The sequence below is a fragment of the Ptychodera flava genome, chromosome 2 (genome assembly GCF_041260155.1).
Source record: "Ptychodera flava strain L36383 chromosome 2, AS_Pfla_20210202, whole genome shotgun sequence".
In the NCBI taxonomy this organism is placed as follows: domain Eukaryota; kingdom Metazoa; phylum Hemichordata; class Enteropneusta; family Ptychoderidae; genus Ptychodera; species Ptychodera flava.
The window spans coordinates 8295845-8320578 of record NC_091929.1 but is presented as its reverse complement, the minus strand read 5'-3'; the positions used below and the strand labels follow the sequence as shown (position 1 = coordinate 8320578).

The following is a 24734-nucleotide window of genomic DNA, read 5'->3' as shown; positions in this document are numbered from 1 at the left end:
ACCAGGAGAGGCAAATATTCATTTAACTTAGATATAACATGGCAGCAACATTGTCTTAAAATTATGTTTTGAATACATGTACAATGAAATGAAAAAAGTTCGTGTCAAATCTTACCTGCAAAATCGTTGCATATAGTATTATGAGCTGCTTCATCATGGTCGCTACTGAACGGACACGATCGTAGTAAGAGTTTAAATTAACTATTAGAGCAATAATCTTTACATCGCATGGTAACTAGGTATTTCACTCATAAAAGTTTCTTTAATAATTCATGGTAGTTACACATTGATAACAAACTTATTTTTAATGGCCATGCGTAATGTTGCTACAGATGGAAAATACCTGATGTAGGTGTACTTAAATTTTAAGGGGACGAAAAAAACATCTTTGTGTGTGTATATATTCATAACAGAAACAAAGTTCTTAAAGTTCATTGCTATAGCAACCATGTCATTATTTTCCCACACACGTATGCATTATTCATCGAACATATATAAAAATATAGTTATATATTTTACGAGCGTGTTTTTTCTTAAAAAGAGCGTTGTCGGCACTCAATAGGCAGCGCTGATGGCATCAGCTGATGTGTCAGCTTTTCAAAAGAAAAGATTGTGGTCACGCATATATGGTATCTTGTCTAACAATGTTGCCAAACGTTTACTCAGCCTTCATAACCGTTGAGCCCATTATGTCTCAGATATCGTTGGAGAGGGGGACTAAACCTTTCCTGTTTTTGTTTTTCTAATTCCTGCTGGAATAAGTTCATTCACTCGGACAGCCAATACTTCACAAGTAGTAGACACAAACATAGTGTGAAACCTTGAGCGCCCGAACATATAACCTCCACAATCATTCTCCCTTACGTACTTACGTAAATATTTGAGGATGGACGCACTGTCCACTCAGCACGTCAGTAGATATTTTCGACGGTGATTTACCTTTAATTTCACACCAAAATTTTCGAAAACGCACACATCTCTTTGTGGGTTATCACTGGATTTGTGTCACCTAAAGAGATTCCTTTACGAAATGATATATTTGTTTTAGTTAAGAAATTTATATAAGCTGAAAGAGGAGGCTTTCAGAAACATGTGAAAAAGCTTTTTTTTGGATTGACTCCAGAAGTGCAGTGTTACTATAATGTCTTTGTGCGATCGAGAACGGTGTCACTCAATCGCCGTTGCGTTTTTAAAGCTTTTACGTTTCCGCAATTACCATCGCTCCATTACAAATTTCATTTATATTAACTTGAGATTGATATATTGAAAACAATATCGTCGTTTGATTTATTTTTTCGATGATAAATATCCACGCAATAGAACAATGGAATGTATGTGACATTGCTTTTGGCAATATTTAATGCGAAAATTAATATGGCTGTGAAACAACGGAAAAGCATTCTTTCCTGTCGGTAATAAACCATGTGGCAAAAAAATCAATTTATTTTGATAAAATTTCTGAAATCAATCAAGCGATGTTACCTAGACGACATATTTCAGGTATGTTTGTGTTTAGCCGTGCCTTTTTAGACATTGAAGAGTTTGTCAAAATTGCATTTTGTTACTGATTTTCGGCCTATGGAAATAACTTTTAAAGCAGTTTTTACGTAAAGCACGTTTGCAACTAATTTGGGATAATTAGATCGTTATATTTTTCAAATTTCTCAAAAGTGTTCGGTGCCGTATGGCTGAATGTTGCGATATTACAAATCACTTATAAAAATAAGTGTGTATCTTGAAAAGAAAAGCAGATGAGATTACATTTGCAGATTATATCGACATTACTTAACCATCCAATTATCCAAAATTAGTTCCAATCATGTTAATTTATTCGCTGCGCATTTGGGTACGAATTTAATCATTCAAATTGGGTGAGGTGCGCGATGCATTTTGCCGCCAGACATACTTTTAGTTTGAGAAGAAAAGCATTTGCGTATAGTCAGCTGTAAACTGATGTTTACGAGTGTTAAATAGCATTATATTACTATGCCCTGTCCATCGCATTTTAATTGGTCAAGCTGAACCATGTAACTGCCCACAAATACACAGTAATGGTTTGTTTATGTGCCCGTGAGTATGAATAATATCGTAAACATAGTAATTTTAAAGCTAGAACGAAAATTGTGATTTGTACAAAGATAATAATCAATCAAAAATAAAATAGAGCACTTGTGGGCCACGTTTAGACACTTTTTCAAAACAATATCAGGATTTACATAATTTTTGCAGCGCGCACTACCCACTGAGCAGTTATGGGGGCCCGTTGTTTGCTGAAGAGTAAAAAAAATGAAAAGAAAAAAGCCGCGTGACCGCATCATTTTTGCAATGTGTCTAGGATGAGAAACACACAAACAAACAATTAACAATTTAACAATTTACGTACGGAAAATTTTCGTAAATATTGACGGACTTTGGGGGTTCGTTGATAATATAATGGAAATTACAGACGCCGCGCAACGTTATTTATGGGCGCGGGCTCGAGGAAAGCCAAAATGAACAGGCTCGGCAAGCCTCGTCTGTTAATTTTTTTCCACATGGAGTAGTTTCTTCGTTCTGTCTTATGCGCCAAGCAAAAGCGAATATTGCAATTTGACATGCTGTCCCCTATTTCGGATACACGATTTTCAATATTGGATTTACCCGACGTTGTTCACATGTTTACATGATTTCGTCAGATATGCACATAGTTGAAAACTATTTTCTGTCGACCTTTTCTCGGCTGATGCCTGAAATATAGTTCGCTTCTTTCTGCCGATGTGATACTTTCTGACAAAACGGTAGTGTCTATTTGCCCAGCCAGAGGCTGATCTGAAAGTCTTGCACAAAGACAGCTATGGATCTAGAACGGCTGCCACTCGGTGATAGTTACATACACAAGGTACATCCTTATTTCGGTAAAAGTTACAGATAGCTTTTTCCAGTCTTAATCCTGAGCACCAAGCTTGTCAGAGCTAAGCATAAGAAGATGCTGCACCTAACATGGCATTGTTGTGTATTGACCCTGAACTTATGGAGGTCTCTTCCTATATCTCTATTCTGAACTTTCATGTTGCCACTGCAGTACATAATGTGGTCACGCTTATGGAGTCAAAACAATACCTTGGTACTCAGATTCTAAAGGAGTGAGGTCAAAGACTACCACCCATGAAAAATACACAAATGAAACTTTCTGTTCAACGCCAAATTTCTATATTCGATTGGCAGCTGCCAATCTAATCCCGGAAAACCTTGTGCGAGGATAAGATCGGCAGAGCATCACACAGGAATAACCCTAGAAATCCGGTAACGTCACGTGACGTATCTATGACGAGTCCTGACGTAGAATGACAATGAAGGAAAAACGTGGCTGATTACAATCAAGCAACTTAGGGGTGCCTACTCAAATACTGAAGACCGTTAAAAAACGTCGGTGATAGAAGTTCGAAAATTGTCGATACGACAGTTGAAAATGTGATATATGTATCCAAAATGCGATATACGAATCAAAATTAGAATTCGAAAATTGAGGGTGCGAAAGTTGAAAATGCGATACACGAATCCAAATAGGGCGTTCGAATTTTGGCCTAGATTACGAGTCGTTTATCACTAATGTTTGGAAATTTGCTTCTCTATTACCAAATTTTGCAAGCTGACATCTGATTTGTATTCTGTATATGGTAAGAGGACAGGTTTAAGGTATAGGAAATTTTAGCAACATTTTACGTCTTTCGATATGGATGGACGTACTACCCTAATCAAAGTAGCAAATTTACGAAATCGGTGGCACAGAAAGTTACATCGTTCCACACGTACACAAAACGACTATGTACGTCAGTAACTTGCGTTGGTGAACTAAATGGTGAAAAACAAGGTACCGAGTTGGTGCCGTGGGCAGGACGCATTGTTTGTGCGAGAAGTTCTCCGGATAATAAAAATGCAGTAAATTCCCCTAATAATTTCTCCTGGGAGTTAAAACGACAAGGCTTAAACTTCAATAGTCACGCAAACGCACCCCATTAAAGAGGTTCCATTAGTTAATTGTGTTTGGGGATGTATTGACAACTACGGCTGCAGAGTTTATAAATACTGGTGAAGTTGGGCCAGGAGAAATTCAGGGTATTTTAAAATTCTCGGGCTAGTCGAGAGGGATTTGAAAGTTTTGCGCTGCGTCGAGGAAGGGGGGCTCAAAATATTTTTGGTTCCTTATTATTTTTTTACATGTTTAGATTCTATAGCTTTGGCCGTAACTCAATGAAATATTTCCGTCATCCAATGTTTCTTATGTTAGTAATAATTAAACAAAATCTAGATCCATTTTTTGCATTTTATAATGATGGTACACGAATAGAGAAAGAGTGCATCTCATTGAATTTAACGGTACAGTTTTCTTCTCCTTCTATGTAGCTACTGGTATATTTTATTTTTCCAATGAATATATCGTCCATAGAGTGCAACATGGTAATGATGGTAATGATCAGCAGGTATGTTAAACTTGATATAAATTTTTAACACTGTATTGTGTATCAACAACATTTTTGTGTAGTTAATTAAACAAATATGTTGAAGTGCTTGAAAATAATTCACACAGCCTACGTATTAATGTGCAACAGTCTCATAGTATATTGACATTTCGTTGTAAGTCAGTAGACTGAGGGGTACATGTAAATTGTACTTATAGGCTTAAATTGAATGTTTCAAAATAGTAAGATGTAAAATAAAACGAGCGATCAGAGATAATACAAGGAGCAAAAAATATTGAAAAGTATCAACAATTTATTTTTCAGTGATTACGTTTATTTTGAAACCATTCCTTCATAGAGTCAGGTAAACAGAGAAAAGGTTCAGAGAGTCCACAGTTCAGATCACGAGCCAGACGTACACTCTTCATAGCAACACCATGTACACAACAATGCCTCAGGAGCTGTCTGGCGGTAACCCGCTGCAGAACTTCCACCGAAACGCAATGATGTCGCCTTTTCTGTCTTGGAAACATGATTTCTCCAAAGGGATGAATTCAAAGAATATCCTGTGTACAGTTTACATTATGTACTACGCATGACGACTTGCACGTAGACAAGTGTTCATGATGCGCAGGCGGTCCCCTGGCTCCATATTGCCTGCCTCCCCTAACACAGCGATGCCTGTATGGAGATTTTGCTTTTTTTCTCCATGAATATAGAGGACTTTCATCTATTCTAAAAGGTCACCTAAATCATTGTAAAATGAATAGTTTCTTCTGTTTGGGACAACATAGCCTATGCCACACATAATTCATACACGTACAGTCATTCTATCGAACGCTGCTATCAACAGAAAGGAAGCCCAACCCCCAAAATACTAACTTGGCTTTAGTAATATCATTATCGCATATAATTATGACTTATTATTTTTAATGATTCAGAATTAGAAAATAACATCATACTTTTAGACTATTTACTCCTAGTTCCTACAGCGGGGGACAGCCGGCCAACGTCGCACCACGACGAGTGCTTGCCTACGTGTAAACTGTCGTGTACTCTTATACTACAATTTGCCGCTGAGAAGAATGGCAGGTCTCGTAAAATTGGACGTCCATGAGATGATATTTTACAGTGGTTTGCTTTGAAGCATTGGCATTACGCGAAGTAGACATTGTATCCAGGCTCGTATTTAACTTTTCCCAGGTAGTCCACTGAAGTTGGTAGCCACATGACAATGGCTGGTAGCCCATGCATTTTTGAGTTTAGGTACATTTTTTCCCTATAACCAGGCAAGAAAAGACTTTTTTCAAGATGCTGCCCATGAAGTGAATTTTCTATTCATGTGATGTGAATACCTGCAGACCTTTCAATACCCAAAGAAAGCCAGTAATACGTTATAAATTGGACAGCAGTGACAACCCGTTTCATATCCAGAATAGTAGGCAAATTTTAATAGTCGCCATGACAACGACTTTCTCTCAGCTGTTGAGACATGCACTGTAGCGCAACAGGCCTGGCTAAAATGGAGCATGGGCTTTCTGTGCAGGGGAAGAGACAATAATTTCCCGTGTAACTGTGATTGATATATTATGATCTAAATGTAGTGAAATGCATTTTCATTGGCCATCATTTCCTGTCCTGTCAACAAAGTGCATCATCTTTGTTGCAAAATTCCACTGTACTGTTGTCTTTGAAATTTGCATAACAAAGTCATAGTCTGACCTTTCTGAGTCCAGCTAGCTAGCTGGGTTTGACTGCACTCAGCTCGTCCCAAAGTATGGGCATGGCATGCCAAGTTCTAGTTCTGACTGAATTTCATGTATTAGGCTATGGTTGTCCGTATGAACTACCATTTCATGGATTTTGGTAGCCCAAGCTGCAGAAAAAGTTGGCTGTCTGTGGACGCGGGACTACCGCTAATTTCGAGCACTGGTTTCATACATGCTATGCCTGTGTTGCCATTCTCCTATTGTTTAGACGGTACTGATATGAACCTGTATTTTAACATGTTAAAATACGACTTATATTTTCACTGTAAATGAAATACTTACAGCTACGCGCACGTGTGACCTTCGTTGGTATATTCATATACATATAAAACAGCTGAGCGAATAAGGCAAATTACTATCCTCAACTTCATTATGATTATGGTCAAAATTTTGTTGTTTGCAGTCAGTCCATGGGCATAGCACCTAGGTACAAGTACAGCTGTAGCAAAAATATACAACGAACGCATTGAAAATTTGTATCTTTTGCCGACACTTGTCATCGTTCACGGCCAGTCCCATACGGTGCAGTATTCCATGTCGTCTACGCTGCTGACGATTGAGATACCGGATGAAAGCGCCTCATGATAGAACCGCTTAACAACAAGTTTCCTGTTGGTGAGCTTATAAGTAAAAGGGGTAAAGCTGTAGGGGTAGACAATATACCTTACGAAGTTTTGCAAAATAGCAACATTATTTCAGTTTTGCATCATTTATTCCAATTGTGTTTTGATTCTGGTAAGATTCCTGAGATATGGAAACGAGCCATTATCTGTCCAATTCCAAAGGACCGCACCAAAGATGGCAGAACTCCTCTCAACTATAGGGGCATTAGTTTGCAATCCACTATTGCTAAATTGTATAGCTCTTTGTTAAACTCTAGGATTTTGCGTTATTTAGAAGATGAAAATATATTAGTTGACGAACAAAACGGATTCAGACGTGACAGATCTTGTCAAGATCATATATTCGTTTTGTCATCTGTATTAAGAAATAGGCTTGCACATGGTTTATCCACCTATGCGACTTTTATTGATTTACAAAAAGCGTTTGACTATGTGAATAGAGATGCCATGCTCTATAAATTACTGTTAAATGGCGTTGATGGGAAAATGTATAATAGTATTAATGCTATGTATCAAGACACTGAAGTCTGTGTTAGAATTAACGAATTGTATACAGATTGGTTTCAAACAAAATGTGGTGTTCGCCAGGGCGACAATTTGTCTCCGACGCTATTCGCTCTGTTCATAAACGATCTTGCCACTGAATTGAAAGCATTACAGAAAGGTGTAATGATTGGTGATTGTAATGTGGCCATACTCCTTTTTGCAGATGACATTGTTCTTATTTCTGACAATGAAACAGACATGCAATCAATGCTTGATTATGTAAATGAGTGGTGCAAAAAATGGCGACTTGCCGTCAATGATCTCAAATCGAAAGTTGTTCATTTTCGTAAAGAAAACATTCCTAGGAGTGCATTTGAGTTTCACATTGGCAGAAACGTTTTGCATTATGTTGACAGGTATAAATACCTTGGGATTGTATTGAACGAATTTCTAGACTTTACTATTACGTCTAAGACCCTAGCCGAATCTGCGAATAGAGCATTAGGAGCTATAAATCGTAAATTTAAAACACTGAAAAACATGGATTCACTACCTATACAAAATTGTATGAATCATGTGTGGCTCCCATCCTTGACTATTGCTCAGGAGTCTGGGGCTTTAGTAAACATGAAAAATGTGATATGGTACAGAATCGAGCTCTTCGTTTTTTTCTTGGAGTGCACAGATTTACACCCATTCATGCTATTACAGGAGATACAGGATGGAACTCGTGCGCAGTTCGTAGACACATTTCTATGATCAGATATTGGAACCGCCTTGTTCAGTTAGATGAGAACAGGTTGACTAAGAAAATATTTCTTTGGGATTTCACACTGAATCGCTGTAATTGGTCTTTTGAAATGTGTAAACTTTTTGATGATTTAAACCTTGATATGTATCTGGATATTCTTTTGCCTTTTGATCTCTCCATAATACAGGAACGATTACGCCTCCAACAGGAATTGACGTGGCTTGAAAATGCTAGGGATAAAACGAAGCTCCGTACATATATGTTATTCAAAAATGTATATAAAATAGAACCATACGTTTACATGACTCTTTCTCGTAGTCAGCGGTCATTGTTGGCGCAATTTCGATCTGGAGTGTTGCCTCTGCGTTTAGAAACTGGCAGATACAGAGGCGAAGTAGTAACTGACAGAAATGTATTTTTTGTAACCAAAATGTTATCGAAAATGAAGTTCATTTCCTTTATATTGTAGTTTTTATAATGATTATCGTACTACTTATATAGATATGGATGGTGATTATAATAATTTGTCTACAGACGATAGGTTAAGGTATTTATTAACAAATCGATCAAGAATCCGGAATACGGCGAAATATATCGAAAAAGCGTTTATAAAAAGAAACGAGCATTTGTATAAGAATAGCTAAGTTTTTTCCCTTTCTCAAGTTTTGTTTCAACTATTGTATACCCTGTTCCTCACATTCTTGTACTGTATAATGAATCATAAGGTGACTTATAAGCCCATTGGGCTGGGAGGTCTTTTTCCTCAGGTCACTATAATAAAACAAACTACTACTATAAGTATCTAGGGGGTGAATTGCATTGTTTACAGCCATTAAAGAGCCACAAAAATCCAACCGCACTGAAAGTACTCGCGACAGACAAGGTGCACATGTTATATTTCCGATTTGTACCCGTCAGTGAGATTCACAGGTCATGATCGTGTCCGGAGGCACCGATGCTGGTTTCAGATACAATGTAAGATACTAGGGAAAATCAAACTTTCGTGAAGGTTGTTAAATGAAGTTTAGTTCTATTAAGGAAAGCCAGGAACGAAAATATACAAGCAGACGATGCAAATACCTCTGAAATGTTTTATTCGTACAGCAACATAATCACGAACGAGTTACGACGCTACCGCTTACGGTGTACTCACTTCATGTTTTCCCTAATCCGCTCACAAATTCCTTTCTAAGATTGTACATTTCGCTTATTTGACGTCTGGGGACATATATAATTCTTCGAGATAAAGTGACTGGTACGGGTATTACATCCGCTGTGCATTCATAGATGTCGCAGAGCTGCATGCTCTATGCTCTCAGCTGTTCATATTCGATCGAATTTGAAATCGAACGCTGGTGTGCTTCTAGTATTTTGACATGATTTTGCGGCCTCATAAATTTCACGCAGGGATGAGGTTATGTATCAAAACACGAAAACACACTCATTTTACACACTTCAGCCTATGGTTAATGTCCACCGTCATTTTAGACTAAAAATAATTCTTCTTCAAATTCTTAAAACCTTTGTCGACATCGTAATATTTAAATTGTTCGCTTTAAAAGTGCTTCATAAACCCTCTCTTTACTTGGAATGGCCCGATAGCTGAATGATATTAAGAAGTGATACGGTTGTCATCACTCCTTAGCAATCAGCTTTTATACGCACAGCGAGGAGCAGGCAAGGTCGATTACGGTTGATTTCGTCGCTTATTCCGGAACGTCCGTAGGAAAAAAGGTCATAATCAAAGCATGCATGTATGATAAGGGAGTTATTACACGAAGTCTGGGCGATATCTGACGTGATGTATCCGCATTTCGACTCGTTGACTGCGCAACTCGTCAAAATACGGACACATCACTCGAATACGACGCAGTATCGCCCAAACTTCGTGTAATTACCCCTAAATATTGAAGAATACAAGATGAAAGTTGTAACTGAAATACTTCAAATACATGTATCTTGTTATCTGTTAGAGTTAATGTCACAGTAATACATGCTCATTATCATATAATATCATCCGATAGTACACTTCATATGCAAGTTTGCCCATGAGATTTAGCAACATCACAATATTTTGAATCGCTCTGGTACGTCCAACAATATTACAAAAGAAAATTGATGGTAGGGAGAAACTCGTCTTCTGATTTTTAATGTCCTGTACATGTGGTATATGGCATATGTTAATCTTGGATTCTAAAAAGTCTATTTGTGCAACTAATGAATAGGACTTTTTATAGCGGGCATTTGTTAATGTACTGTGTCACATACCTTCTACATATCATGAAAACTGTTTAATAACTTTTTTAAAATTTGATGAGTTGGAAACTTGGCAATTATCTCCGGACTTTTGTTTTTCATTTTTATTGAATAATTTGGAGTAAGCATATCCAAAACTGTTCATTTGGTCGCCTTCATGTTTGACATATTGTTACTAGTCTCGTTTCGCACATATTTTCATCAACACGGTTTAATATTCAAGGTGAAAGTGAAACGCTGGCAGAAGGTATATACATGGCTAGGAGCAAAGCAACACTGCTTCGAAACTCGCAACTTAAATCTTCACTTCTCATAGTGCACTTCACTGTGATTGTATGCGTGAGGGAAGAGACGATTTATAATATTCCCAGAGCTGGAGATGAGCCAGGATTGTTCTTTTTAAGCATTTCGAAATAAAATGTGATTCATTGTTAATCACATTTTAGTACCTTACAACATCCGAGAGAGACCTCCTTATGCCTCCGTGCCCTTCTCTGTTGGACTACTTTTGTCAATTGATGTCGACTTCTGAAGTTGGTAAGGATTCGACTGTCTGATACTAACGTTTTTTCACCTTAAATGCTCTCGTGGTTTGATAACGTTAACCCATTATCATACAATATTACATCTGATATTTAAAGTTACAAAGATCTTTACAAGTTGTGCAACGTCAGACTTGGTAGGATGCTTCACCATTCTCGCAACTTTTCATGCGAACCAAACAAATTGGAAACCACCTTTTTCTGACGATGCCACCAATATTAAAGCTAGAGCTCTTTTTAAATTTCCTCTAAACTTTTAACCAGCATCGATAGTAAGAGCAGACCAAAGTAAGTGCTATAGAGTGTAATGTTAACATGTGGACTTTTTCACAAGAAGCAAATGTCCCCACACTGCCGTATAAAGTGACACAGCATTTTCACCTTTGCGAGTTTTTCGTGAATAAACATTTCAGGAATTATAATTACTGGTAATGCGGTCGTGGCTGGGTTACAGCTGACTTGATCAAGGTTAATTTCGAGAACGCCGAAGCTGCTCCTACGGATAATTAGCGTCTCTCGTAGGGTTTTTTTTCTGTGCGAATCAAGCTAAAATAGGAAAGACTATGGATTTTTAATGCAAGGTATTTATTTGTACTTACTATAGCATCACTTTGAGCGAAAATTAATTCATAAAATTATTGGACATGCAAGCGGGACGTCGCGACACTCAGCCGCGACTGACGACAACGGCTTATTTTTGTCAATTTTCGAACATCATTCAAAGAATTATGCTTTGCAAAGTTTGTATGAAATTTTCAAAATAACCAATTACTATGTTTTACGAAATAATCAATTGTATGTTTGCTATTTTATGAATAAAATGAGCTCTATTCAATATAATGAAGAACAGTGTTCGGCTCTGACTCAATTGGTAAGACGACAAGGAACGAGTCTTTTCTTAGCTCAGACGGGAGACGACGGACGTTTAACAACAGGTACAGTACAGGATAAAGGAAACGTGATGCACAATATGCATGAACAAAACAACAGCTTGCACCTTTAAATGCACTGATAACCTTGTGAAATTGTCACTCTTAAAAAATAAAATAGCGTTTCTTGTGATGAGTTTTAAGCCCGGAGTATCGTCATTTGCTGTCAGGAATGATGAACGCTCTTCGCTTCCTCGGCTCGACCCGGGGGCTCGACTCGTTGACTGCCTCGGCAGCATTAATCGTGATGTTGAACTTAAAACCCGTCAATGTTGCTTCAGAAAACATTCTTACTGCTGCACGCACGATTGGCACGTGTCTTGGGTTATCGGGTATGCTTATTATGTTGTTTGATAGACATCGACAGGGGCTCTTTTGACTAGTCGGTAACATAGCGTATTAAAATGTCTGTGGTGTGGATGGAAATCAAACGTTTCAATTGCAAATCAACGACGAAGAAACACAAATTTATAAATATTCTAGTATCGACGGTATTTTGTATTTTACACAATGTCATATATTTTTATACTCAATATTTTCTTATGCTTCATTACCCGCTCACTTTTGCATTCCTGGGATTTGAAAATAAGTTCTAAACAGTTGATTTTTGTTTACGTTAACTTTTCAAAATAGTCCGGGTCCTATATCCACCACATGTGGAATATGGATTTATCATAGTCATATACCTATAGTGTAACGTCATACTATAGGGATAAGTGGGTCCTAAGCACCCTTCTCTATGGCAGTGAAACATGGACAACATATACCAGACAAGAGAAAAAGCTGAATGCCTATCACATGAGATGTCTTCGCAGGATATTGGGCATCACGTGGAAAGACATGGTCACCACCTCTGAGGTTCTTAGACGCTCAGGTTCTAGTACCATATTTGCAATGCTGAGTGAGCGCCGTCTGAGATGGCTCGGTCATGTGCGTCGCATGGATAAAGGTCGCATTCCCAAGGATCTACTGTATGGTCAGCTTGAATGCGGATCACGTCCAAGAGGCCGTCCCCACTTGAGATACAAAGATACATGCAAAAGGGACCTTAGGTCTGCGCACATTGAGGTAGAGTCATGGGAGGACATTGCATCAGATCGTTCATCATGGAGACATGTTGTGAAAACAGGGGTGAAAAGAGCAGATGAGGATCGTTTCCAATCATGGGCACAAAAACGCAAGAAGAGAAAAGTATTAACCACACCCAAAAGCACAGATTTTATCTGCAACAATTGTAACAAGGACTGCCACTCACGGATAGGTCTCCACAGCCATAGTAGACACTGTTCCAGCTCAACATGACTCAATCCATCGTCTCTTGAGACGGACGGAGGCCAATGAACGTCATACTATAGGGATAAGTGGGTCATCATCAGACGCATTGCTATTTTCTGTCGATAAACCTTTCAGGGATGATATTCCACTAACGCCGGGGAGGACGATAGGTACTCTTTGAGAAGAACTCTAAAGCTTGTATTTTGCTGTCTGGCTAGGTCACAACTAACATAACGATGCATAGCTGTCGAGGTTGACTTCGAGAACACCGAAGCTGCTCTTATGGATGACATCATCTTTCATTCATGTTTGTTTGGATGAATCAAGCAGAAATGAATATGAATTTTCAACACAAGGTATTTATTTTGTACGGACTATAAATTCTATGACTTCTTATTGATGCAATATCAAATGTGATTTTAACAAGAAAAAACACAACTGATTAATTATAAGTGCATTTTGAACACTGAAAAAAACGTATGTGAAAATTATTGTACTTAGGTAGAATGCGCCTCGGGGACAGATATTTGGACTCACAAATTTTAACAGTTCTGTCTTGATCTAAAATTTATGAGACTCAGTTTTTCGAAAATTGAATATTTCATTTTTTCCGTTGAGATAACACAGGAATGGTAGCCATTTTGAATGTCGATTTCGGTCAATGTTAGTAGGTTATTTGTTTCTCTTGTGACTAGATTTTACTCTTGGTTATGCGAGAGAATGACTTAAAGTTTCATTAAGGAATGTTTGAGCAAAAATTTAGGTCACTTCCGAGGCACGTACTACCTTGAGACATTAAGATCAGTATATTTTATAACATTCGCTGAATTTGAAAATGATCAATTATGAATATATAAATGTAACATTAATTGTATTGATAAATCGTAAATAGCTACATTATTGGATGAATTATTTTATATGTTTAATCATATTTATAAGACATATATTATATTTGGTTTGGGAGCCTATCCTAAGATTACATCTCGATAAAAACTAATCTATTTAGAAACGTAGGGGTGATAATTATCGAAAAAAGAAACATCAGAGAGAAAATAAAACTATCAGAAATCATATCATTAAGTTGAATATACAAACACACTAATGTACAATGGCATACTTGCTCAAGAGTGTTAAAACATTTAGGCTGACATTATGTGTTTGGGTGAGCATGTGCGCAGCTTATGAATTCAAATGGGTTTACAGCTTAGTAAACTTGAATGCATATATCTGTATCAGTCTCGTTTGAAAGGTTATTGGTTTGAGACGTTTGTCGTGGACAATATGCAGTGCCTGATATTGAATAATCAGAACAATAATTTTTAAACGTGCAATACCATTTCAAAGTTATCAATGGATTTAACGATAAAATAATCAAAACTTTATCTTAACAAACATTTTATCAATGATTAAGAAGTTGACAAAAACATGCATACGATCAAATGGTTGATTTAAATTTCACAAAATTTTCATTCACTCGCCAAAACTTGTTAGAAAAGACCGGACAATAGAGCATTTCTTTACAATTAAACTGGACATGCCATGACTTCAGGCCTTCAAAAGCACTCTCAACTGACGGACCATCAAGTCTCGAATTTAAGCTCCTGTACAGGCAGTACCAATTCTCTAAGCTGTTGGTAGGAGTCTATATTTGATGGATAGTCTTTAAAAATGTTGTTCTTCAGTATCCAGTTCACACAGCAAAAGTCTTGACCACATTACAAGCTGTGAACAGTGTAAAATGACTCAAATTAAAACTCAAGCTATTTCAACTTCTTCAAAATGTATTACATGGTTGCCCTTATGTCTAATCAGCAACTTAGATATTCCCCAATATTTGTCTTTGTTCAGCAAAGGAAAATATGAGTGACGTAATGACTGTGTCGCCAGGAGACGAATACGAGTGATGATACGGTCATTACGTCAAGAGTATTTTCAGAGCCGAGCGAAGAAATGTTGGGGAACTATATAATATACTTATCACAAGCACCAGCAAAGAGTTCATTATATTTTGCAAAATAAAAGGAATTTTCCAAAATAATTCCTCGTTAAAACTTCTCAACTACTTTTGGAATGTAATCAATACGCCGCAGGCGAGCTGTCAATCATTTCTAGTCCTCGAACGCGTGAGTGGGGTGAGGCAGATGGCGTTTACGTTTGTGTACGGAGCAAAAACCATATGACCTCACACAACACGCACCTACCGCTGAGTTTCACACGATTTCAGTGGTAGCATAGGCCTAGATATTTCACTACGAGAAAAGTTACGTTATTTTTGGAGAACAAAAATCAATTGAATCTCAACAATGCGAACACTCTATAACGTCGCGCCCGACAGTATACGTGTACGGTACTCTGTGCGTCAAAAGTTCAAGCGGCAGGGTCTATACAGATATTAGCCCCAATACGCTTGTTCGTAACAAAATTAAATCACAAGGGCTTATAATTTGCTAAATGGATGTACTGTGTCAGACTCCAAAAAGAAAGGCTGATGTTTACAAATTTTCACGTCACACAAATTTTGATAGCGGGAGAATTAAAGGCCGTCATGTTGTTTGTTTACATTACGACTACATCGCGATGCATCGAAGATAGACACAAAAAAGGTCCGGCGGACCAAAATAGATAACATACTATTAGACGCGGGTTTTCGTGACGTAAAACAACCAGAGTATAAATCCAGGTATTTTCTATTCAGAAACGACAAACTTTGCTTGTGCGTGTGATAATACGGGTTATTGAAATTTCTCCTCATGCAGAAATTCTGCATCACGATTTTACATTGACAAAGCAATAGACGGACTATATTGAAACAAGTCAATAATGTCAACGTATGTATATATGTCTGAGCATTCGCCCCGTTTAATATACGGTTCGTCCGTATTCGGTTCTGCCACGTGCTTTTCTGTTCCCCTCCTTGTCTGACACTTTGTTCTGGTTTCCAAGAGACTTTCTGACTTACACACACACACACACTCTGTCTCTCTGTCTCTCTGTCTCTCTCTCTCTCTCTCTCTCTCTCTCTCTCTCTCTCTCTCCTCTCTCTCTCTCTCTCTCTCTCTCTCTCCTCTCTCCTCTCTCTCTGTCTCTCTGTCTCTCTCTCTCTCTCTCTCTCTCTCTCTCTCTCACCTGTAGATGTCAAATCCGGTTTTACACATTTGCAGTTGTGAATGTGGTCAGATGATTGCACAGGCACAAAGTTGATGTCATGTTCGACATTGAAGAAACCTGAAATGGCAGCGAAAGTGTACATTTACCATGCATTAGAGAACTTCAATCGTGCAAAACTGTTGTACGGTAACAATTTCTTATGTTGCTAGACATAGCCGAATCTTAAAACTTAAACATAGCAATGTATTTACATATTTACATATAGACAAACACAAAAGAATTGACGTACGTGGTACAACATACACCTTACAAAGTATATTCACAATACATTAAAACAATCAAATTCAAGTCATACAAGGAAGTAACTGCTCATTTGACACTCTTTGTACATTTTGAAAAAATCGTTTGTTACGTTTTTCAAATTGTTGCGAAAAAATTATTAAATTGCTTTCACGAAGCCAAAAAATTAATGATCTTCAATAACAGTGTACCTGGCAACCACGTCTATCCCATGTACTACTTTGTTTGTCCATGTACGTGCACATTATCTCTTTAACAGCCATCGAGAACTTCACTTCTTGTTCTGCAAATCAAATTCACAAAAATCTTTTTAGCCAGATAATTATGAAACTTATGTGCAAACCTCAACATTACATGATTATATGATTGTGTTATTTAATAAAGCCACAAATATCCAGTTAAATCGAAACTGTAATGAAGATGGCAGGAAATACGATTTGAACATGTATGTTACTCACTCCCTGGAATAGTGAAGGTCAAATAGTAATCTCCAGTGGTCATAAAGTGGTCTTCTGGAATGACAATTTTCGAATGGTTTCCGCTGAAATGGACACCAACAGAGAACTGGTATCCTCGGTACTGATTCGAATACCTGACCACGTCATTTAATATAATATATGACGTGGCATTTCCATAGAGCGGTTCCGAGTTTTCAGACATAATGACAACTGCATGATCCAACTTCGACACCTGGAAAGGTAATGCAGAGCAAGTGCAAGAGGAATAAGACCTATATAAAACATCTTATTATATATTGGAGATACCGCTTTTCCTTTCTTACGTGTCACACACATGAAGCTGGTTTTGTTTGAAAATCCGAAGCAGGGCGTCTCCCCGTTGCCCCTTTAAATATAAATTTATGTCAAGTTTGTGATCTCCTTTCTCACGGATTTTAGGCGATATATCTAAATATATAACTTTGGGACGACTAATTATACCTACCAAAGAGCTTATAAACCTACCTTCCCTACTTAGAAATGTATTTTCGTACCTACTCATCTATCTACCTTTAGACAGAAAAACGGACAGAAAGACAAATTCATACTACTACACAACTCTACAACCGTACAACAATACTACTATACAGCTTTCTACAGATACATACATACATACATACATACATACATACATACATACATACATTCATACATACATACATTCATTCATTCATACATACATATATTCATACGTAGGTACGTAGGTACATGCAGATAGGCAGACAGGCAGACATACGAGGGAGAGACAGACTACCAGATACACACACAGGCATGCACGAATGCATGCATGCTTGCATGGTATGCAGTACAATACAATACAATACAATACAATACAATACAATACAATATATTATCATACATGCTATGCCTGTATTGCCATTCTCCCATTGTTTAGACGGTACTAGTATGAACCCGTATTTTAACTAGTGAAAATACGAATTATATTTTCACTGTAACCGAACTACTTACAGCTACGCGTACGCGTGACCTTCGCTTGGATGTTCACATACATGTAAAACTGCTGAGCGAATAGACTTGTGACACTCCAAAACGTCATTGTGAATGTGATTATGGTCAAAATTTTGTTTGCAGTCAGTTCATGGGCATTGCACTTATGTACAAGTACAGTTGTACCAAAAACATACAAACGAACGCATTGAAAATGTGTATGTTTTGCCGACCCGACACCTGTCATCGTTCACGGCCAGTCCCATACGGTGGTGTTTTCATGTCGTCTACTCTGCGCTGCCGAAGATTACGATCTCGGTTGACAGAACCGCTATATGAAAAGTTTCCTGTTGACGAGTTTAAGTATCTGAGTGGTGAATTACATCGTTTACTGCCATAAATGAGCCACAAAAATCCAACCGCACTGAAAATACTCGCGACAGACGATGTGCACATATTACATTCCCGATTTTACGGGTCTCGTGAGATTCACAGGTCATGATTGTGCCCGGTGGCACCGGTGTGGGTTTCGGAGACAATGTAAGATACTAGGGAAAGTAAAACTTTCGTTTACGTTGTCGTGAAAGAAAATTAGTTCTATTTAGGCAAGCCAGTAAGGAAAATATACGAGCAGACGATGAAAATACCTTTGAAATGTTTTATTTGTACAGCAACATAATCACGAACGAGTTACGACGCTACAGCTTACAGTGTACTCACTTCACGTTTTCCCTAATCCGCTCACTAATTCCTTTCTAAGATGGCAAATTCGGCATATTTGACGACTGAGGACATGTATAATTCTTGGAGATAAACTGACTGGTACGGCTATTATATCCATGTGCATTCATAGATGTCGCAGAGCTGCTTGCATTACGCTGATCAGCTGCTCGATCGAGTTTGAAATCGAACGTTGGCGCGGCGCGAGTATTTTGACCTGATTTTGGCCGGCCTCATAACTTTCGCGAAGGGATGAGTGTATGTTTCAAAACACGAAAACACACTCATTTTACACACTCCAGCCTATTTTTTACTTCCATCGCCATTTCAAGCTGAAAATAAATTTTCTTCAAAGTATGAAAACCTGTGTCGACATCTTAATATTTAAATTATTCGCTTCAAAAGTGTGCCATAAACCCTCCTCTGAAGTGGAATGGCCCAAAAGCGGAATAATATCAAGACGTGATACGGTTGTCATCACTCCTTAGCAACCAACTTTTTATCAGTACAGCGATGAGCAAGCAAGGTCGATTTCAGTGGATTTCGTCGCTAATTTCGGAACTTCCGTTTGGAAACAGTCATAACCAAAGCATGCATGTATGATAAAGGGGTTATTACACGAAGTTTGGGCGATACCGCGTCGTATTCTCGTGATGTGTCCGCATTTTGACTCGTTGCTGCGCAACTCGTCAAAATACGGACACATCACGAATACGACGCGGTATCGCCCAAACTTCGTGTAATAACCCCACAATACAATACAATACAATACAATACAATACAATACAATACAATACAATACAATACAATACAATACAATACAATACATAAGGTAGACTCACCTTGAAAACTGTTCCAAAGTATGTGACATCGTTTACTTCGAGATAGAGACCTTCAACTATTCCATGTTTTTCATAGGCGGGCAAGTCACTCATAAATATAATTTGAATTGGTTCCTTTGTATCATTCACTTTGAGCACAGAAAAAAATACGCATTCTTATAGGGGAAACTCCACAAATTTTAAAGTTACAAAATATCTAGCGATAGTAAAATATTACAAAATGATAAATGTATTGGTTGTAATTCCCTGTTTGAAATTATCAAAATTATGGATGTTCCAATCATTACCTTTTATTAACTGAAATGTGTGCTTACAAAAAGGCCGCTTAACTAAACATCGATTTTGCAATAAATATCGATAACAAGGATGTGCCACCATACAAGCTACGTAATGTATTGGTGTTCCGCATTGTTACCTGATGCTTGTATACACAGAAACTACAACAACACTTTTCTCTGCAGTTTCTGGCCTTGCTTGCAATAAAATATTGGTGATATACTTCTGTTGTTCTACTCTTAACCCCAGAAGATCGGTATTTCGCATTTCTGGATGACGGAAGTAAGGAGAATCAAAGGTTGTATTGCATTTCGTTTGCTATTTATACCTTCAAATTCATTGCCTTCCCTGTCCGTGTACGACAACGACAACACGTCATTTTCTGAAGATACTTTTCCAATATTATCTCTACGCAAAGATCTCCTTTTGAGACGTTTCACCTGTGTAAGATAATGATTGTGTGATCAAACTTATTTTCTGTTTCTATTGTAATGTGCTAAGCCAGTATTACTATCACAAAGTGCTATTATTCTACCTATCTGTACTCATATCATCACGACCACTGTGATAGCTTTCAACCATGATATTAAATCGCTTCCCTACAGATATCTACTATTTCAAATGACAAAATAAACCAGATATGAACTGAATATGCTAACGTGTTTTACAACAGGTTCATTAATAGTAGTGCGCTTCAAAGAACAATGAGATATATGTTATCACTATATGTAGCAGGTTTTTTCAACTTCGCATAGTACTCTCAGAGTTTAATCACTAATTACAAAACTTTATTTAATATGCAAATGAGCTGTTCATTAACTTGACACTACTCAATGCTTATGGGACAATTAGATAACCATCAGATCGACATTTAATTTAATTTAATGCTGTAATTTTAGAGTAATGTCACTAATTACAAAGTTCATTAAATATGCAAATAAACCCTAAATGAAATTGGCACTGTTCAATGATTCATAGCACAATTAAACATTTATCAAATCAATATCTGTAGCACGTTTCACAAAATTTTGGTGCCGAAATTTCAGAGTTATATACCTAATTACAAAGTTTATTAAATATGCAACTGAACCCTTAATTAACTTTACACTACTAAATGCTTTACAACACAGTTAGATATCTTTCGTATCGGTATGTGCAGCAGTTTTCATCACATTTGATGTAGTTATTTCGGAGTTATATTACTAATGATAAGACTTCATGAAATATGCAAATGAACTTTTTATTAACTTGACACTGCTCAATACTTCTCAGTACAATTGCATATTTATCAGATCAACATCTGTATCAAGTTTCATCAAGATTAACGCTGTAATTTTGGAGTAATATCACTAATTACAAAGTTCATTAATATGCAAATGAACCCCTAATTAAGTTCACACAACTAATGCTCTACACCACAATTAGATATCTGTCGGATCAGTGTCTGCAGCAGATTTTATCACATTTGGTGCAGCTATTTTGGAGTTATATCGCTAATTACAAAACTTTATAAAATATGCAAATGAGCTAATTATTAACTGGACACTGCTCAATACTTCTCAGTACAATTGAATATTTATCAGATCAACATCTGTATCAAGTTTCATCAAGATTAACGCTGTAATTTTGGAGTAATATCACTAATTACAAAGTTCATTAAATATGCAAATGAACCCCTATTAAGTTCACACAACTAAATGCTCTACACCACAATTAGATATCTGTCGGATCAGTGTCTGCAGCAGATTTATCACATTTGGTGCAGCTATTTTGGAGTTATATCGCTAATTACAAAACTTTATAAAATATGCAAATGAGCTATTTATTAACTTTACACTGCCAATGCTTCTCAGTACAATTAGATATTTATCAAAACAATATCTGTGCCCAATTTCACTGACTTGGGTGCCGTAATTTCAGAGTTATATACCTAATTACAAAGTTCATTAAATATGCAAATGAACCCATAATTAATTTCACACCATCAAATACTTTGCACTACAGTTAGATATCAGTCGGATCAGTATCTGCAGCAGATTTCATCACATTTGGTGAAGTTATATCGGAGTTATATGATTAATTACAAACCTTCATAAAATATGCAAATGAGCTATTTATTAACTTTACACTGCCTAATGCTTCTAAGTGTAATTAGATATATATCAGATCAATATTTGTTGCAAGTATCATCAAGTTTGGTGCAGGAATTTCAGACTTATCTTACAAATAACAAAAGTTCATTTATTATGCAAATGAGAAGATAATAGTCGAGTTTCGAGATTCTCGCGAGTTGAGCGAAAACGAGGCTGAGGGTGACCAGCTGGTTTGAAATCAATACAACCATGGCCGCCGTTGAACTTAAATGCTCACCGATCCCGGAGGGAGTTACAAAGGTAAGCAGTGTTTCTCAATCAAATAAATTTAGTGCTGTTGAAATGATTATCATGTAAGAAGTTTTAGCAAAATCTTCTTAAAGGTATACAGTCACCTGTAATCTAAATATGCCCATATATGGTCATAGGGGCGTTCCTTGGTATTCAAAATGCCCATGTGAGGGCGCTGTTTTAAAAAGCGGCCACCCGCTTAAAATCTGTGATTGGTTAGATTTTTTCTTTCCATGGAAACTGTGGTAAAATTGGAACAGGTGACAGTATACCTTTAAGTTTGCTAAAAGAAAACACGCTATTTATTCGTACTTCTGTACATCAACACAGACGGTTTGGTTTCGACAGAAAGAATCTTGATTTGATGACATTTTGCCGCGTCACAAACCACAGACGACACATAATTTCGTGAAAGTTGATTGCAACTAAAATTGACGACACATTTTCAATTATTTTGGAGTATTTAAGATCGATATAAGGAGTAGACTGTATATAATATCAAGGTAATGGCACACTCTTTGATGTCATATTCTCGATGGAGTATGTATGGTATTGGTAGGCCCATCTGATGCTCGACCACTGCCACGATACTGCCGTGGGCATGTGTTGCTGGTATACTAGGTAGCTGTCAGTGTCACAGCAAGCGCTTGGCTCGCTCTACGATGCGTGTGTTCCTGTGACCACAGGGTAAAGATAGTGAATCGATGACTTTAGTAGCTGAGGTCTTAAGTCTTGCAGGTGGTATTCTGACTTTTCTCTGCCTAATACAGTCAGGCTTTGATTTCGAGGACTTTCATATCCAATTTGAATTTGTTCTTTATTGTCATGCTGATAAAATCGCAATCTCACAATCAGCTGCACTCAGTTTGAAGTAAAATAATCACAATTAAGTTGTCGTTGTTTTTTTACGTTTTCGTGATATTTAGATGTTATGACAAACGCAGCAAACCATTATTATTATTATTATTATTATTATTATTATTAATCTTACTGTTATTATCTTTACAGAAAACGAGAATCAGCAGAGGAAGACAGTGCTGCGCTTATGGTTGTGTAAATACGGCCAGGGACAGCCAAGGAAATTCGACTGGAATCCACCTGTTTAGGTTTCCTCTTAAGCCTTCCATGAAGAATATATGGTGCAGCAAGATATGCCGGCAAGATGGGCGAGATGATTTTAAAGTCACTAAGTCAACAGTGATATGCCATAAGCTTTTCAAAAAGGAAGATATAGCAGTTTCTCTTGGAGCTAAAATTTGGAAATTGAAACCAGGTACGAGTAAAATAATTCCTGTCATTATATATTTTTGAAAAAATTTAAAAAGTGTTCAAGAGATAGTAAAAAAATATTATGTATGACAGTATTTGATCTAGACATGCTGAAAATCTTTTGGTTGACAAGATTTTGTGTAATTCTTTATTTATGGACATTTTTCAAACAAAGGTTTTGCTTTTGTGAGTATGCATATACACTATTTATATTTTAAATTGTTGTAATTTTCACTAATTGATGGTCGTTCATGTTATAGATATGAAACATATTATTTGGTTTGGTTTATACATCAATCTGTACATTTCCATAGGAGCTGTCCCTGAGTCTGTCCTGTCAAAGGTAAAAGTGTTGGTCGTAAAAAAACACGACAGAGAATTACAGCAGAAGAAAACCTAAAGCGGTTAGACGATTACATTTTGAACATTCGACAGATAGAAAGGTAAGCATATAAATATTGTATAACATTCATCAATAATGTATCCCATGATTCAAACATATATAATCATCAAAAGTGCTGATTTACGGTAACAATCAAATTGACCAAATTCTATTCGTTAAAACTTTTTGTTTCTTTTATGGATACTATTATAATGATATATTAGGCAATCTGATACATTGTATACGTATATTTTCTTTATTAAGCAAACAATTTGAAAGTTGCTTCGCGTCGTACACAGACATCATTGGTCATCATCCAAACATATATGACATTGTTAATAATATCAAATGTATTAATTGATTTTTGTTTATGTAACCATCTGAAAAAGTATCTCATTCTCTTCATATTTTTCAGATAGTTTTCAGAGATGCTTCTGTACAGACTGACACTCAAGATATCAAACCACATCCATCCCATATTGAAGACCATTCTTATTCTTTTACAAAGCCGTCTTACCTTGATACCATTGATTTGTGTAAAGAGTATATTTTATGTTTAGAGAAAAAACTGTCAGAGTGCACTACAGAGATTCAGATGTTGAAATTTAAACTTGGGCAAATGAAGATTGAATTAGGTGAGTTTAAAAATAGAAAATTTTGTGTTGATAATTTTAAAGATGATGATGCAATCCAATTTTATACTGGTTTTCAAAATTATGTGAGTTTTTATGCCTTTTTTCACTATCTTGAACCAAAAGCCAAAAAATTGCAGTATTGGAAAGGTGAGAGACAGATGAAAGCATCCATGCCTTATCAAGATCATTCCAAGTCAAAACCTGGACCAAAACGTAAGCTTAGCTTATTAGATGATTTTTTATGGTACTAGTAAGATGTAAAGTTGGATTGTTTGTGAAGGACTTGGCTGACCGATTTGGCAT

The 24734-nt window shown here is 36.9% G+C and overlaps 1 long non-coding RNA gene across 1 annotated transcript; it reads right to left on the bottom strand.

Annotated features, from left to right (window-relative positions):
• Window positions 1-16196: 16196 nt before the first annotated feature.
• Window positions 16197-17075, bottom strand: LOC139147081 (uncharacterized). The gene is made up of 3 exons (XR_011555632.1): window positions 16937-17075; window positions 16670-16761; window positions 16197-16295 (listed from the first exon to the last, which is right to left on the bottom strand). It is a non-coding gene; the product is annotated as an uncharacterized lncRNA (long non-coding RNA).
• Between the last annotated feature and the right edge of the window lie 7659 nt (window positions 17076-24734).